We start from the raw sequence: 17,722 nt of genomic DNA on the forward strand, positions 1-17,722 counted from the left end.
GTTCCCAGGTCTGCAATTTCTTAGCTGTTTGAAAATGGGTTGTCATATAATCTTTATTTTCCTCAGTGGCCCCATAGATGTAAAGTATTTACTTCATAGAGTTGTTCTAAGGATTAAATGAGACAGTATCTGTAAGTATTTGAGCACAGCAGAGAGATAGCAGACAAGAAAGATTAGCAAGTACTATCATTAAGTGCTGGACTTGTTACTTTCCACTGACTCTCCTTTTTCTCTGCCTCACTTGTTTATAAAAAGTGTTCAGGGATCATCTCAAAGAAATCCTCTTGGTCAATCTGTCGTTGCCCCTTCCCACAACCTGAGTGAGTTCTCCTTGCTAGATGGAGCCTTCTCTTTCTTTTTATCCTAAAACTTATCACTCTATATAGCTTGTTTCTTTTCCGTTTGTTATTTTTTTTTCCTAATTTTATTTTATTTTTAAACTTTACATAATTGTATTAGTTTTGCCAAATATCAAAATGAATCCGCCACAGGTATACATGTGTTCCCCATCCCGAACCCTCCTCCCTCCTCCCTCCCCATACCATCCCTCTGGGCCGTCCCAGTGCACCAGCCCCAAGCATCCAGCATCGTGCATCGAACCTGGCCTGGCAACTCGTTTCCTACATGATATTTTACATGTTTCATTGCCATTCTCCCAAATCTTCCCACCCTCTCCCTCTCCCACAGAGTCCATAAGACTGTTCTATACATCAGTGTCTCTTTTGCTGTCTCGTACACCGGGTTATTGTTACCATCTTTCTAAATACCATATATATTTTGACATGTAAATCCCTTGCAATCACAGACTCTGTCTTACCCCCTTGTTATCACCAGTACCGGGTACTTAGGAATCCTTTCATTGAAGTAACAGAAGACTTTACTGAGACTGAGGCTCAAAAAACAGAGGAATCTAATGGGCTAAGTAGGTGACCATCAGAAGTATGTCCAAATTTAGTCAAGGTTTGATCAAATGTTCTTGATAATATCAAAAAAGACTCTTAATTTCCATGCCTTCTTGGCACTTTTCTCATGCTGTTTCAACCTAAGGCTGCCTTTCCTTGGGGTTGCAAAATGTCATCCAGGGTCTGTTAGTGGCTACCAGTGACTCATTTACTTTGAGCAGACATAGAGAATGTTGGTCCAAGAAGCTCTCTTGGGAAAACGTGAAAATTTCTTTCTCAGAAGCCCTCAAAACCTCTCCTCCCATCACACTGACCTGAAATGGATCATGTGCTTATCCCTGAAGTCCAACAGCATGGATTGTGCCTATTGGCTTAGGTCAGTTGGGTCATACCTACAGCTGGGTTTGGGCTTGTTCAACTTGCCTGCACTGCCCCGTGTCACATGAGCTGTGCAGAGAGAGAAGAAAGTAGGATAAAATTAACAGACTGTTACCAAGAAAAGGGAGGAACTAATGTGATAAACATAATTACACCCTCTCTTTTCAAAGACACAAAACTGGATCAGAAGACATCTTGTGATCATTAATGCTATGGCATCTATGAAAGAAAGTGTATGCCTAAGTATAATTTTCCCCAGGTCTACCTCTTTGAAATGAGATTTAGATTAAGTGTATAGGAGCTAACCTCCCATATGTACATTGTGAATTGCACATATTGTTTGATATGAGCTTCATGAGAGTAGGTTCCTGATTTACTTGGTTTCCTGCTAAATCCCAAGTCATAGAACAGTGCCTGACACATAGTAGACATACAGTAAATATTTCTTTAATTAATTCATATTTCTAATGTTGGAGGTTTACCAATGTAAAGGCTACAAATGCAGATGTTGGAGTAAAAAAAAATCACATCTGTTCTGTCTAGATTATTAAAGTGTCCAAATCTCTTCATTATGACTAATTTACATGGCATTAGACTAAAGAGAACAAATAAAAACCATGTGCTCCAAAAAACTTGCTCAAATCATGTGAACAGCTTCATCATAAGATGACTGATGAAGAAATTCAAATTCGAGGCAATAAGGCAACTCTAGACTTGCATGCTGGGGTAGAGAAGGGTTAACCCATTCAAGGCTATTTTCAGTGTAACAGTCTGAGTGAGGTGTTAAAAAAATCTAATTCACAACGCGCAACTTCTCTTTGCAAAACACTTACACTGGCTCTGTATTTCTATTAAAAGGTCAGCTAAAAATTTGAAAAGACCTATGAAATTCTATAAACAATCCCTCTCCCCCAATTTCCACTATAACTTCTTAGATTTATCTTGTGATATTCTCTCTCTGGTTTAAGGAGATCAAACCAATCAGTCTTAAGGGAGATCAACCCTGAATATTCACTGGAAGGACTGATGCTGAAGCTGAAGCTCCAGTATTTTGGTCATCTGATGTGAACAGATGACTCATTGAAAAAGTCCATGATGCTGGGAAACACTGAGGGCAGAAGGAGAAGAGGATGTCAGAGGATGAGATGGCTGGACTGCATCACGGATGCAATGAACATGAACTGGGGCAAATTCCGGGAGATGGTGAGGGACAGGGAGGCCTGGCATGTTGTAGTTCATGGGGTTACAAAGAGTCAGACATAACCAGGCAACTGAACAACAGCAACAACAATTCTCTCCCGCATTCACTCCCCTCCACTATTGTTAATACCTTGCTGTTGCTCAAATAATACAGGTAGTGTCTTGCATTAGAGCCTTGGCACCAATACTTCCATTTGCCTGAAAATCTTTTCCCTTACATGTACGGCTCTGCTCAGTGTTACTCCTGTGATACCTAACGGTGCTGTATTTAACACTGTATCCTAGTCCTCCCTTCCACCTTGACACTAGACGTCCATATGCTATTCTACCATTAATATTTCCATTGCATGTCTTAAGTTCTCACATACAACATAATGTACTTTTATCATTGTTATTCACTTTTCATTTCCCCCATTAAATGCAAACTCCATGAGTACAGTGGTTATTATTTTGACCACTGATTGATTCTGAAACATAAACTAAGACTTGGAACATAATATACTAATATGCTCAATACATATGGTTGAATGAGCTTATGTATTGAATGAGCAGTCATGTGTGTGTAGTCGCTCACTTGTTTCCAACTCTTTGCGACCTTTTGGACTGTGGCCCGCCAGGCTTCTCTGTCCACATAAGTTTTAAGGCAAGAGTACTGGAGTGGCTTGCCATTTTCCTCCTCCAGGGTATCTTCCCAAGCCGAGGATCAAACCTGTACCTCCTGTGTCTTCCTGCATTGCAGGTGGATTCTTTACCTGCTGAGCCACTGGGGAAGCCCATACTATATTAACCATATATTCTAGTCAGTAGTTCAGGGTTATCCTATATATAATAGTAACCCAATGAGAGAGTCATTTCCTAGGCAGGTTGATAGGGAGTCTAGGGGTCCCCAAAGAGAGAGGGGTCTGGAATTCTCAAGGAGGAAAAAAGGACAAACTTTTTTTTCTTTCTCCACATTCCTTAGGATTATATACCAATAATGTATCCTGCCTAAGGACAGTCTTTGGATTCAACCTTCTGTTATTTTAAAAAGTTAATTATGGGAGTATACCTGGTCTTTACAAGGATGTATCTTGCCTGAGGACAGTGTTATCTTAAAATGTAAATTATGGGAGTATGTCGGAGGAGGTCTTTACAACCTCCAGACATTCTTTGGATTATATAACCTCATTATTAACACTAGCAAGCGGGTACTCTTTCTGCCCCCTTCTGATGCCTATGTCAGAAGCTTTCTCTATCTCCTTTATACTTTAATAAAACTTTACTACACAAAAGCTCTGAGCGATCAAGCCTCGTCTCTGGCCCCGGATTGAATTCTTCTCCTCCGGGGGCCAAGAATCCCGGTGTATTCGCGTGATTCAACAACAACCTTTCATCAATAAGGCAAACTGAGTGTCTGTTTTCATTTTCCAATATGTTGACTTTCATTTATCTAGAAAATATGTTGGAAAATATACTTGCCAAGCAAAATATATATTAAGCATATTAATACTCTGAATTTTTTCTGCATTTTAATAAAACCCAACTGTCCAGTGAAACCAAACAATGATATGATAGGCATAACAGTAACTATATCACAGCCAATTTTGGATTTGCCCAATGTCCAAATATTTAACAAAATTTTGGCAGAAACTCAAATATATACTTTATTGATTTATTGTGTGACCCATAATGGTTGAAACTTGAGTTTTCCAGCAGGACACTGCTAAGTATGAAGATTGTACGTTTTTCACAGAACGGCACTTACCTTTTTCTAAAGAATAGTAATTTCTAACAAGTTTTATGATCCTACATTCAAACTTTTTAAAGAAGAGCTAGCCAATAATTAATCTCTATATTAGTGAAATATTAACTGTACAGAAACTAGCATGTATGTAAGAGAAATAAGTTCTTCTTGGTATTTTTTTCCTGATTGGAGTCTTTCTTTTAAACTTTATTAATTGATACTATTGATAGCCTCTTACTTGGAAACTAGTCAGCTATTTTTATGGATGTGATTATCTCAGTTCATCCAGGCTACCAACACAAAAATATCATGAACTGGGTGGCTTATGAACATTTATTTTGAAGACAGGAAAATCCCAGATCATGACATATTTAGTGTCTGGTGAGAGCCTACCTTCTCACTGTTAACCTTACATGTAGGAAAGAGTGAGGAATCTCTCTTGGACTTCTTTTATAAGGGTACTAAGCACATTTACCATGGCTCCACCCTCACGACCAAACACTTCCCAAAGGACTCACCTTCCAATATCATCTCTTTGGGGGTTAGAATGTTAGCATATTAATTTTGAGTCATCATGGGAGTGGATACTTATTTGGTGTTCCCCAGATTAGCTCCCATAGCTGGAATCACCTTGACCAGGAACAAACCCCACTAACCCTGACCCAAACCGCCAAATTGTGTTCAAGTAGACAAAACAGATCACTGATCCTCAGTGATCAGTGCAAAGAAATAGAGGAAAACAATAGAATGGGAAAGTCTAGAGATCTCTTCAAGAAAATTAAGGATACCAAGAGAAGATTTCATGCAAAGATGGGCACAATAAAGAACAGAAATGGTATAGACTTAACAGAAGCAGAAGGTATTAAGAAGAGGTGGCAAGAAAACACAGAAGAACTATACAAAAAAGATCTTCACAACCCAGATAATCTAGAACCTAGAACCAGACATCCTGGAATGCGAAGTCAAGTGGACCTTAGGAAGCATCACTATGAACAAAGCTAGTGGAGGTGATGGAATTCCAGTTGACCTATTTCAAATTCTAAAAGATGATGCTGTGAAAGTGCTGCACTCAATATGCCAGCAAATTTGAAAAACTCAGCAGTGGCCACAGGACTAGAAAAGGTCAGTTTTCATTCCAATCCCAAAGAAAGGCAATGCCAAAGAATGCCCAAACTACCACACTCATCGCACATGCTAGCAAAGTAATGCTCAAAATTCTCCAAGCCAGGCTTCAATAGTACCTGAACAATGAACCTGCAGATGTTCAAGCTGGATTTAGAAAAGGCAGAGGAACCAGATATCAAATTTCCAACATCCACTGGATCATCGAAAAAGCCAGAGTTCCAGCAAAACATCTACTGCTTTATTGACTATGCCACAGCCTTTGACTGTGTGGACCACAACAAACTCTGGAAAATTCTTGAAGAAATGGGAATACCAGACCACCTTATCTGCCTCTTGAGAAATCTGTATGCAAGTCAGGAAGCCACAGTTAGAACTGGACGTGGAACAACAGACTGGTTCCAAGTAGGGGAAAGAGTACATCAAGGCTGTATATTGGCACCCTGCTTATTTAACTTATATGCAGAGTACATCATGAGAAACACTGGGCTGGAAGAAGCACAAGCTGGAATCGAGATTGCCGGGAGAAATATCAATAACTTCAGATATTCAGATAACACCACCCTTATGGCAGAAAGTGAAGAAGAACTAAAAAGCCTCTTGATGAAAGTGAAAGAGGAGAGTGAAAAAGTTGGCTTAAAACTCAACATTCAGAAAACTAAGATCATGGCATCTGGTCCCATCACTTCATGGCAAATAGATGGGTAAATAGTGATAGAGTTTATTTTGGGGGGCTCCAAAATCACTGCAGATGGTGACTGCAGCCATGAAATTGAAAGACACTTGCTCCTTGGAAGAAAAGTTATGACCAGCCTAGACAGCATATTGAAAAGCAGAGACATTACTTTGCCAACAAAGGTCCGTCTAGTCAAGGCTATGGTTTTTCTGGTAGTCATGTATGGATGTGAGAGTTGGACTGTGAAGAAAGCTGAGCACTGAACAATTGATGCTTTTGAACTGTGGTGTTGGAGAAGACTCTTGCGAGTCCCTTGGACTGCAAGGAGATCCAACCAGTCCATCCTAAAGGGTATCAGTTCTGAATATTCATTGGAAGGACTGATGTTGAAGCTGAAAGTCCAATACTTTGGCCACCTGATGGGAAGAACTGACTCACTGGAAAAGACCCCAATGCTGGGAAAGATTGAAGGCAGGAAGAGAAGGGGATGAAAGAGGATGAGATGGCTGGATGGCATCACTGACTCAATGGACACGAGTTTGAGTAAAGTCTGAGAGTTGGCAATGGACAAGGAGGCCTGGTGTGCTGCAGTAATGGAGTTGCAAAGAGTTGGACACAACTGAGCGACTGAACTGAAGTGAGACAGAAGGATTGTTACTGTTCTAAGGTACTAAGTGTTAGGGTCAATCGTCATTTGGCAATAGATAACCAAAGCACAAGGTATTTTCAGATAAGGTTAATTGGAAAAAAAGTCAAAACTCACCAAATATCACCACCCCAAATGCTGTTATTTACAAATTTGTAGGGAAAAAAATGCACTTAACAGCAAACATATAAGAAATAACCACATTTAAAAATATTATCCACTTGTATGTATTTATGCATTTATTTACATGTATATGCATATACATGGCTTCCCAGGTGGCTCTGTGGTAAAGGATCTGCCTGCCAATGCAGAAGCCACAGTTTTAATCCCTGCTTTTGGAAGATGCCCTGGAGAAGGAAATGGCAAACCACTCTGGTGTTCTTGCCTGGGAAATCCCATGGACAGAGGAGCCTGGCAGGCTATAATAATCCATGGGATCACAAAAGAGTCAGATACAACTATCGACTAAAACAACAACAACAAATATGCATGTACTCACACATACTTTTACTGCTTCATTTATTCGTATCTATTTTAATAATAATTGAGTACCAAGTTAGTATCAGGCACTAGACATATAAACTATCGAATAAAACTAATGTATTTCACAGAAGCTGTGAAAGATAGTAAGTATTTGCAGCATTAAGCAACACTATGTTTTTGGTAATTTGTTACAGAGAAATAGATAACTGATTGGGGAGCTCTATTTCTAATAACCCCAGGGCCCACAACTTTGTTGCTTACAAAACATGGATTCTGAAATAAGATAGACCTGGTGTCTGATTACAGATTCATGACTTCCTATTCTTGTGTTCTGGAACAAGTCCCTCGACAGTTTTGAGTATCTTTCTGCATGTTAGAAGAATTGGACTGTAACATTTATTTCTTGTGAATGCTTTGAGGGCCTGATAAGACAAACATGGACGTGAGTCTGTGTGAACTCCGGGAGTTGGTGATGGACAGGGAGACATGGCGTGCTGCGATTCATGGGGTCGCAAAGAGTCGGACACGACTGAGCAACTGAACTGAACTGAACTGACTGAAGACAAACATTAATATAAGCTCTGTTGTCATTTCTGCTTACATGACATGTCCCTTTAGAAGAAATTCTCTAACTGCTAAATTAATAGTGAAATTAGGGAGTGGGGATCAAGAACTGATATGAGAAGACAAGTGATTAATTGCCTCTGGGGCCCAGACGATGCGTAATGGTGGCTCAGGGAGAGTTGGATCAAAATAAGACCCCATGAGAAACTAAAAGGAACAGAAATTCTTCTTGATGATATCCATTAATTTTTAAAACTTTTATATTCCTTTAAATAAGGCTTCACATCTTTAGGCTAAATTTTTCTACTTACTTTAAATATTTCTCATATACCATTTTAGTCATTCATCTATAAATGCATTTTAATCCTTCTAAATGGCTCTAAATGAAGGTACCCAGAACTGAATGAAATAGTCCGAGTACTGAATAATCAGTACAGAGTTAAAGTGTTGCTTCCCTAATTTTAACTACAGTACACTTCCCTTAATAAAGTTTGAGATGGTATTATCTTCTTGGTGACAAAAGCACCCCTTTATTTGATATTGAATGTGCTGATAACCATAAAGTTGCCAAGTCATGGCTTCCTTATTTTGTCCCAGTGAATCCTGTTGACTGCATATGCATGGAAGTCTCATATTTACCTTTGATAAATTTCACCTTGAAACACTTCCTATATCCTCAGTCCATCACCACCTTTTTGTAGACACACTGTCCAGAGACATATTTGTTCTCTTCCTTACAAGCTCACCGTTAATTTCAATTTGGTTAATTTTACCAAAATTAGAGCTAAATGCATGGATGCCTTTAATCCACGTGTAGATGAGGAAATATTAATGACTAGAGTATGATCAGCTTCAAAATGTATTTGAATATATCTAAAAATCATCTCAGTGAGTGTAAACGAAATAACCAGGTGTGAGGGATTCATAGTATTACGTTTATATTTCTTTCATATAATACACTGATGAGGAATTTATTGATTTACTCATTTTTTTAGTGTGTGCTGTGTTCTTTGCTGGGTGCTGGACATACAGTAATGAACAAGACAGATTAGGTCTGCAGTTTTATAGATTTCATGACAAGCAAACAATGGCAACATGCAGTAGACTCTATTTCACTGACAACCGTCACATGAATTCTGCACGTGTAATCAATTTTAATTGTCAGATTAATAGCAACCTCACTGCATTAAAATAAATTTCAGAACATTTTCTTCTACTGCTGAGATGAAACTACTTGGTCTATAATTTGGGGTCATTTTTGAAATGCCATCAGCCTATTTCAGAATGTTTTATTTTTACAGCACATTTACAATATCAGTCTTGGTTTTCATGGATTGCATGTGTCTATTCAAATAAATCTAGCCTGTGCCTCTGCTTTGGTACATCAGCTTTTTAAAAGAGTTGATATCATTATAATGGTTAAATAGCCATGTTTAAAAGAACTAGTCCATTGTAAGTTCTATTTTCTTTTTTAGGTTGGTTATAATTTTGCCTTTGTGGTGTAGATAGATTACATCCAAGTGTCTATTTAGAAAGAGATCACTGAAGATGTGAAATGCATTCAGTGGATGACAATGACCCAACATATACTAACTACAGCCTAGTGTGTAAAACTAGATGGTGAAGAAAGCTTAGAGATATTTGGTTATATATGGCTCATGTTGTAAATGATTTATGGAGAAAATAGAGGATTCCCAGGATCAAGCAAAGACCTGAACCCAGATTTTATGTCTTGCATTCAGTGATGTTTCCAGTACGCCGTGTTTCATGCTCATACCAGGAATGCTAGGGATGTTTATACCAGGACAGACACAGAGGAAACAAGATTGGCCGTGTCCTAGTTCTGGATCATTGTTCAATATGGTAATCTCAACCTTTGTTAGAAATTTTCTACATAAGACATTTAAAAGTAAGTATAATAGAAAGAGATCACCTCTCATTTAGCATGATATTATAATTTATAATGTAGAGGCTACTGAATATTACATAATTTTTGAGGAAAGTAAGTACAGATTAGAAAATATTTGCCACTTTTGGGCACATATCCAAATAAAATCAATCTAGAAAGAAGAAAGCAGAGGGACCTCCCTGGTGGTCCAGTGGCTAAGACTCCACGTGCGCGCCCAGTGCAGGCGGCTGGGATCCAATTCTTGGTCAGAGAACTAGATCTCACGTGCTGCAACTGAGACTCTGCATGCCACAACTAAAGATCCCACATGTGTGTTGAAGCTCCTGAGTGTTGCAATTAAGGTCCAGCACAACCAAATAAGTAAGTAAATAAATGTTTTAAAAAGGAAGAAACTAGAGGCTATTCTAGGAAATTAGCATGCTATAGAATCATCCCTTTCTGCTATGGTAGAAACTTGTTTTTGTTTTCATGTCCACTGAATTTAGTACTGTTGATAAATTGCCGTTTCTGCTGCTGCTGCTTAGCTGTTCAGCCGAGTCCAACTCTTTGCAACCCTGTGGACTGTAGCCTCCTCAGGCTCCTCTGTCCATGGAATTCTCCAGGCAAGAATACTGGAGTGGGTTGCCATGCCCTCCTCCGGGGATCTTCCCAACCCAGGGATAGAACCACGGTCTCTTGCACTGCAGGCGGATTCTGGTAGCTGTGCTACCAGGGAAGCCCTTGCTGTTTCTGTGATGTCGAAAACGTCAATACTTGTGGCATTTTATATAGCATAGTGGTTCATTTCATACTCAACCGAGTAAAACATTAATCCCACAGAATTCAACTAATTGGGACCCTACATTAACATCTTGTCCAATTTTCTGTGCAAGAGTAAAACAATCACAAATAGATAAAGAAGATATATGCATTGAAAAATAAATTCTAGGACATGTCTTATGGTTTCTACAGACTTGGTACACCTCTTGGTACACCAAGATTTTATTGCAAGTAAGACGGTCCTAAGAATAACAAAGATACAACATTTCTAAAGGAAAATTGTGTTGGTAGTTACAGTAAGGGCTTCCCTGGTGGTTCAGCTGGTAAAGAATCTTCCTGCAATGCAGGAGACCTGGTTCGATCCTGGGTCAGGAAGATTCTCTTGAGAAGGGAATGGCTACTTATTTCAATATTCTTGCCTGGAGAATTTCATGAACAGAGGAGCCTGACAGGCTATAGTCCATGAGGTCACAAAGAGTGACGTGACTGAGTGAAGTTACAGTAAATGAATTCAGGTCACAAAGTATGTTAAATACATTTTAGAAAGTTGCTAAAACAAGGATAAAAGGGGGAAAAAAGATTCCTTTGTATATTTTTGCTAACTAGAAAATTTTACAAAGAGAACTAATCATATTATATGAATTGGGGTTATTCAGTGAGCTTCAGGGTACTAATTCTATAGGACAAAGTGCATGACTCCAACAAATGCAATGCTGATAATATCCCTGAGTGTCGAGAATGCTCACAAAATTTTCCTCATGTTTTATCTAATGTTTATGGCAGAGAATAAAGAAATGGAAAATTTTTGCCAATGACTCTAAGGATAGTGGATTGCTAAACTCTTTCCCAGATTCAAGACTATTCTTGTTGCTTAAGGCACCGCAATTCATATTTTTTAAATTACTCATTCTTAAGAGCCTGGTGTGTCATGAAACTTGTGGCCATAACTTCGAAAATTTATTTTTTCCAGAGTTTTCAAAATGAGTAAAAATATTATAGTAAGCCACTGAACTTTTCAGACTTCTTTACAACCACAAACTGCCAGCTCTCTATATTTCATCTGAGATGATTCAAAGATTGCTCACCCAGTGTACATCCCCAAATTCCCAGCTTGAGCAAGCATAGAGCAAGGATAGATATTTGATGAGGAGTCAAACCCAGAAGAGCACGCCTAGGCTTTTTTGCACATGAAATTGCTTAAAATTAAGACTAACTCATTCAGGGACCCCAGCCCAGCTAACAATTCTTTTACTCTTTGATCTCTGCCACTGCAAGAGAGAGATTGTATTCATTCATTTATTCATTCATCTGTTCAATCGTTCATTCATTTATCAAGTACTTATTTGTAGAAATCAATCCCCCTTGTTACCATATGAGACACACTCTGCTGGGTCTGGCCGACAATAGTATATAAACAAATAAGCAAGGTGATTTCAATAGAAATAAGTGAAAATTTATCCCATCTCCTTTCTTCTAGTTGTGTGAATTTGATAGTTTCCTAACTTTTTTTGATATATTAATTTTTAAGATGTTAATGTTAGCATTTCTCCTAAGCTTTGTGAGAAGATTAAATTAGATTAGGCAACAAAGTTCTTGGAAAATAATATGTGCTTCATTTGCATAAGATGTATGCTAGGATGTCTGCAGTGCTATTTTTAATGTTGGAAAAAAATGGAAACAAGCCAAATTTCCCCAGAGGAAAATGGAATGGATAAATAATATGTATTATATTTGTATGATGCTTTGCTGCCCAGCTATTGAAAGGTACATAGTACTTGATTTTAAAAACTATAGACCTTAAAATATAATTGAATTTTAAAATGTGGCATTAAAAATAGAGAAATATAAAACATTCATTTACATATAGGTATGTATGCAGCAATATTTTAAAAGGAAAGAAAACATATATATCATATTTATGATGGTAAATATACCCAGAAAGAAGGAAAAGACACTATGACCAGGAAGAGGATAGAGGAATTTAGAGTTCTATACTTTATCTGTTACGTATTTTTTACTTTGAAAATAAAGCACATGATAAACTGAGTTAAAAATAGTAATAGGCAAAATGGTAGGGGAGATAAAATCAATTGTATGAATAACTGAGATACAATATGAAAAAAATATTCAGTAAATCAGCCCTGAGTATTTATTGGAAGGACTGATGCCTAAGTTGAAACTCCAGTATTTCGGCCACCAGATGCGAAGAACTGACTCATTAAAAAATGCGCTTATGCTGGGAAAGATTGCATGCAGGAGGAGAAGGGGATGACAGAGGATGAGATGGTTGGATGACATCACCAACTCAATAGACATGAGTTTGAGCAAGCTCTGAGAGTTGGTGATGGACAGGGAAGCCTGGTATGCCACAGTACATGGGGTCGCAAAGAGTTGGACATAGCTGACCAACTGAACTGCACTGATATGAAAAAAAAAATGGTCTTGTGAATGGAAAATTCTTTGGATATTTGTGGCCATCCTTTCTACAGCCAGTTACTTTAAGTTTGAAAGTTCTTTTTCTCTGACTTAGCAAAATTTTGTGAAATGGATGTGCTATTGGGTTTTAACTCCCATTTTTGAGTTAAAACATATTTACTTAGGATAATAAATAAGATTTTTCTTGATATTTCATTTTTTATTATTGCATTTTTATACTTAATGTTTTACTTAAGTAAACATTTTTGCACAATGTTTTTCGCCAGGGACTTCAGCACATCTGGGTAATGGCACAGAACTCCTGACTGCTATTCTTGATCTGAAGAAGAAGTCAGGGTGTTTCAGTGAATTGTCACAGAATAGCTGGCACATGATTTCTCCCTGCCTCACATATTACAAAGACTTGATTGACTTTTACAGATTCCAAATGGTCATTCTTCATGGCCTCATTGTATTACTAAATATACACATTTGTCTATCATTGCCAGCCTAAATTCTTTCCAACTCTGATGGCTTTTAACTTTCACTGAGTACCAACAGTCCATGCACATAGTCACTAAGTGAGATTGTTAAATTTCCATTTTCCATCTGACATAAATAGCTACTCAAGCAGATGTGGACTGGGATGGGTATTCCCTAAACCAAAGCTATCTGGCAGAGATCTGTCTTTCCTTACACAAGAGAAGAAAGGGTTTTGATGACTAACATCTTGACTCACTGCATTAATACTTTGTGAAAACAGATCTCCTCAAAAATAGTTTTTGGGGGACTCAGGGTAGGGAGAAACTACTTCTAGATGGGAATCAAGATATCTATGTGGAGAAAGTAGAATTTGACTTGAGAGAAGTTTTCATTCATTCATTTAACACATATTTTTTCAAGCAGCTAAAATTACTTTGCATTGTGACTAACACTGGGCTGAAGAAAATTTTACTAGGTGAAGAGAAAGGGATAAAAATCAATGAGCAGATGAGTAGTTTGAGTAGTTACAAGAATGCTTGAGCAATAGCAGTGAGTCAGTCTAGTGTTCAATTATCTGTTAATACATTCAGCAAAGAGTTATACCACTTCTATATGGGCTTCCCTGGTGGCTGAGCAGTAAAGAATCCGCCTGCAATGCCAGAGACTGCCTGCAATGTAAGAGGCATGAATTTGATCCCTGGGTTGGGAAGATCCCCTGGGGGAAGGCGTGAAAACCCACTCCAATATTTTTGCCTGGGAAGTCTCATGGACAGAGGAGCCTGGTAGGCTACAGTCCATGGGGTCAAAAGAGTTGGACACAATTTAGTGACTAAAATCACGTAGTTGATATTGGATTAGCTTCTTGGAATACAAAAATGACACAGAACAATACTGTCTTTTTGCAAGAATTCAAAATGTAGTGAGACAAATAAAAAATTTTCAGAAAAAAACATGTGATAACCACTGTACATAAGTAGCCATGCACCCAGAACTAAGCAACACCAGAAAAAAAAAAAAAAAAGGTAAATTTCCTGCCCTTAGTGAGAAACAAAAAAGGTAGTAAAACTGATATAATAAATATTGAGATTAAGGATAGACACAGGTAATATTTGCTTTGGGGAATTTGAAAAAATGTTGGGAAAATTTTAGGAGATTATAGGTTATAGGAGAAAGAGACCATGGCTAGATATTGGATTAAAGAAAAACAAGAAGTCCAGGTCAATGAGGGCCAGGCAGTCTGAACTTAAGGCTATAACCAGTGGAAATCTTTGAATTTTTAGTCATAGATGTGATCACAATGGCCAGTTTTGATGGTCAGCTTTACTTGTGACATAATGCAAAAGAAGGAAGGGACAGTTAGCAGTCCAAAATGTCCAAGGTTGGTTTAAAAATGAGGCTATGATGTGGTAGAGGATACCACAAACGTTGGAGTAGGCAGGGAAATCAATAAAAACTTGCTGAATAATTGATTCAACAATTCTTTCCTGGTTTCTTGCCTGAGAGAAGAAAAGCACAAAACTTGGAAGATTTTACTTGTATCTCAGTCCAAATTCCGCTGGAGAGGAGCAGGGACACAGGAGGAAGGAAGGGCACAGGGCCACACCACATGGGCCATGGCTGTCGGCAAATCTGCATCCATCTGGTCAAAGGGGAAATTGGTTGGCCCGAGGTAAATAAATGGCCCGAGGACCATTTATTCAGAGTAAAGTAACAATTTTCTTTTTGGGAAATTTACCTGTTATCATAACTAAAAAGTAAAGTTCCACATACAGTGGTTCATAGCTTCACAGTAGCTATTCACACAGCTTCTGTTCAACATTCCAGAAAGTTCTGCTTTGCTTTTCCGGTTCCTTTCTTACTGAAAGTATTTGGAGGTAATTGAGAGTGGGGAAGTCTGCATTCTGAAATCTCCTCTACATATGCCTTTTTGCAAAAACACTGGCATCTCAAATTCTGTGTCTTTTCTTCACTTGAAAAAATATTTCCATGTCCCTTTTGGTTTTAATATTTTATAAATCTCTTATAATAACCTATGACAACCATTTTACTTGAGAAATCAAGTAATCCCAAATACTTTCAACATCTCCTTTTAGTTCTTACTGTTTTATCATCTTAACTTCACTCAACTTACACGCTCAGTTGATCAGTTGTGTCCGACTCTTTGAGACTCCATGAACTATAGCCTATCAGGCTCCTCTGTCCATGGAATTCTTCAGGCAAGAACACTGGAATGGTTTACCATTCCCTTGTCCAGGGATTGAACCTAGGGATTAAGCCAACCTCTCCTGCATTGGCAGGCAGATTCTTTACCACTGAGCCACCTGGGAAGCTCTTCACTCAATTTAACCATTCTTTTTATTATTGATGCTTTTGAACTGTGGTGTTGGAGAAGGCTCTTGAGGGTCCCTTGGGCTGTGAGGAGGTCCAACCAGTCAATTCTAAAGGAAATCAGTCCTGAATATTCACTGGAAGGACTGATGCTGATGCTGAGACTCCAATACTTTGGCCACATGATGCGAAGAACTGACTCATTGGAAAAGACCCTAATGCTGGGAAAGATTGAAGGCGGGAGGAGAAGGGGATGACAGAGGATGAGATGGTTGCATGGCATCACTGACTCAATGGACATGAATTTGAGCAAGCTCCTGGAGTTGGTGATAGACAGGGAAGCCTGGCAAGCTGCATTCCATGGGGCTGCAAAAAGTCAGACATAACTGAACAACTAAACTCAACATTTGACTTTTTATGTCTTCTGTTGTTTCTTTATTTTTCTTAAACTAACTTCATTGACAAATTTTCTAATAACTTTTAATATATCATACTTTGGTTCCCAGATCATTTTATTGTCATTTAAGTCTTAGTGAAATTTTATCCTGTTAAACAGATTGTCCTTGATTTTTGTATGATCATGCAAAGCTACACACCAAAACATTCCATCTGAATTGATTCAACTTGAATGAGTTTGTTAGTTAGGCTAAATGTATTATTCAATTAATCATATATTCAAAGCTACACACACACATACACAAACACACACACCCCTCTGACATAGTACTCATTTGTCTTGTTTATCTATTACACTATTAAATGTCTGAGGACAGAGATCTACCTAACTTAATTCTATTAAAATAATGTAGAACTAATATAGATCCACATTTATTGTAAGTGTGAACTCATTATAGGATAATGATGATGTTATGTGTTGTTATAAGATCTGTGTCCAATTATCAGAGTGATTGAACTGGATAAGATGTTGTCAAACTTCTTGTACAAATATGAATAAATGGAATTATATGTTTAGATGGAAAATGTATACCCAAAGAAATTTTAAGTATTAAAAAAATTATCCTCATACACTTACACCATTTTTTTTCTAGGAATAATATGATTTTAAGGGACTATCTGAGGAATACACAATGAATGAGATTAAAAACAAGAAATTAAACATTTAAGTACATATATTATAGTGCTCGGAGAAGGCAATGGCAACCCACTCCAGTACTCTTGCCTGGAAAATCCCATGGATGGAGGAGCCTGGTAGGCTTCAGTCCATGGGGTTGCTGAGTCGGACATGACTGAGTGACTTCACTTTCACTTTTCACTTTCATGCATTGGAGAAGGAAATGGCGACCCACTCCAGTGTTGTTGCCTGGAGAATCCCAGGGACGGCAGACCCTGGTAGGCTGCCGTCTATGGGGTCGCACAGAGTCGGGCACGACTGACATGACTTAGCAGCAGCATTATAGTGCTAAAGGGCTTCCCAGGTGGCTCAGTAGTAAAGAACCTGCCTGCCAATGAAGAAGACATAGAAGACGTGGGTTCGATCCCTGGGTCAGGAAGAGCCCCTGTAGAAGGGAAAGGCAATCCACTCCAGTATTTTTGCCTGGAGAATGCCATGGACAAAGGAGCTTGGCAGGCTACAGTTCACAGGATTGCCAACAGTCAGAAAGGACTGAGTGAATGAGCACGGATTATAGCACTGTTAGTCGCTCAGTCATGTCCGACTCTTTGTGACCCCATGGACTGTAGCCCATCACGGCTATTCTGTTCATGGAATTCTCCAGGCAAGAATATTGGTTTGGGTTGCCATGCCCTTCTCCAGGGGATCTTCCTGATCCAGGGATGGAACCCAGGTTTCCTGTATTGCAGGCAAATTCTTTACCATCTGAACCACCAGCACTAAAGAGCTACATAAAATTTTAATTATAATATTCATTTGAAAAAAGCAATTTTATTTTTCTCTCCCTCATTTATTTCTGAGGGCGTTGATATATATCTGTAGGATGGGGGATAAATATTAAATTTTGTACCCAAACCAGACTTTATCACTAACAACAGGTCAGTGGAACTCTTGACATGTCAGCAGGAATCCCCAACTACAGATTCAGTTCATTTTATCTGTCTCTCCTTTTGTTCTTTTTCTGAATATGAGGTTGTCATTGGCCCTAGGATAAGTATACAT

The sequence above is a fragment of the Bos javanicus genome, chromosome 5 (genome assembly GCF_032452875.1).
Source record: "Bos javanicus breed banteng chromosome 5, ARS-OSU_banteng_1.0, whole genome shotgun sequence".
Lineage (NCBI taxonomy): Eukaryota > Metazoa > Chordata > Mammalia > Artiodactyla > Bovidae > Bos > Bos javanicus.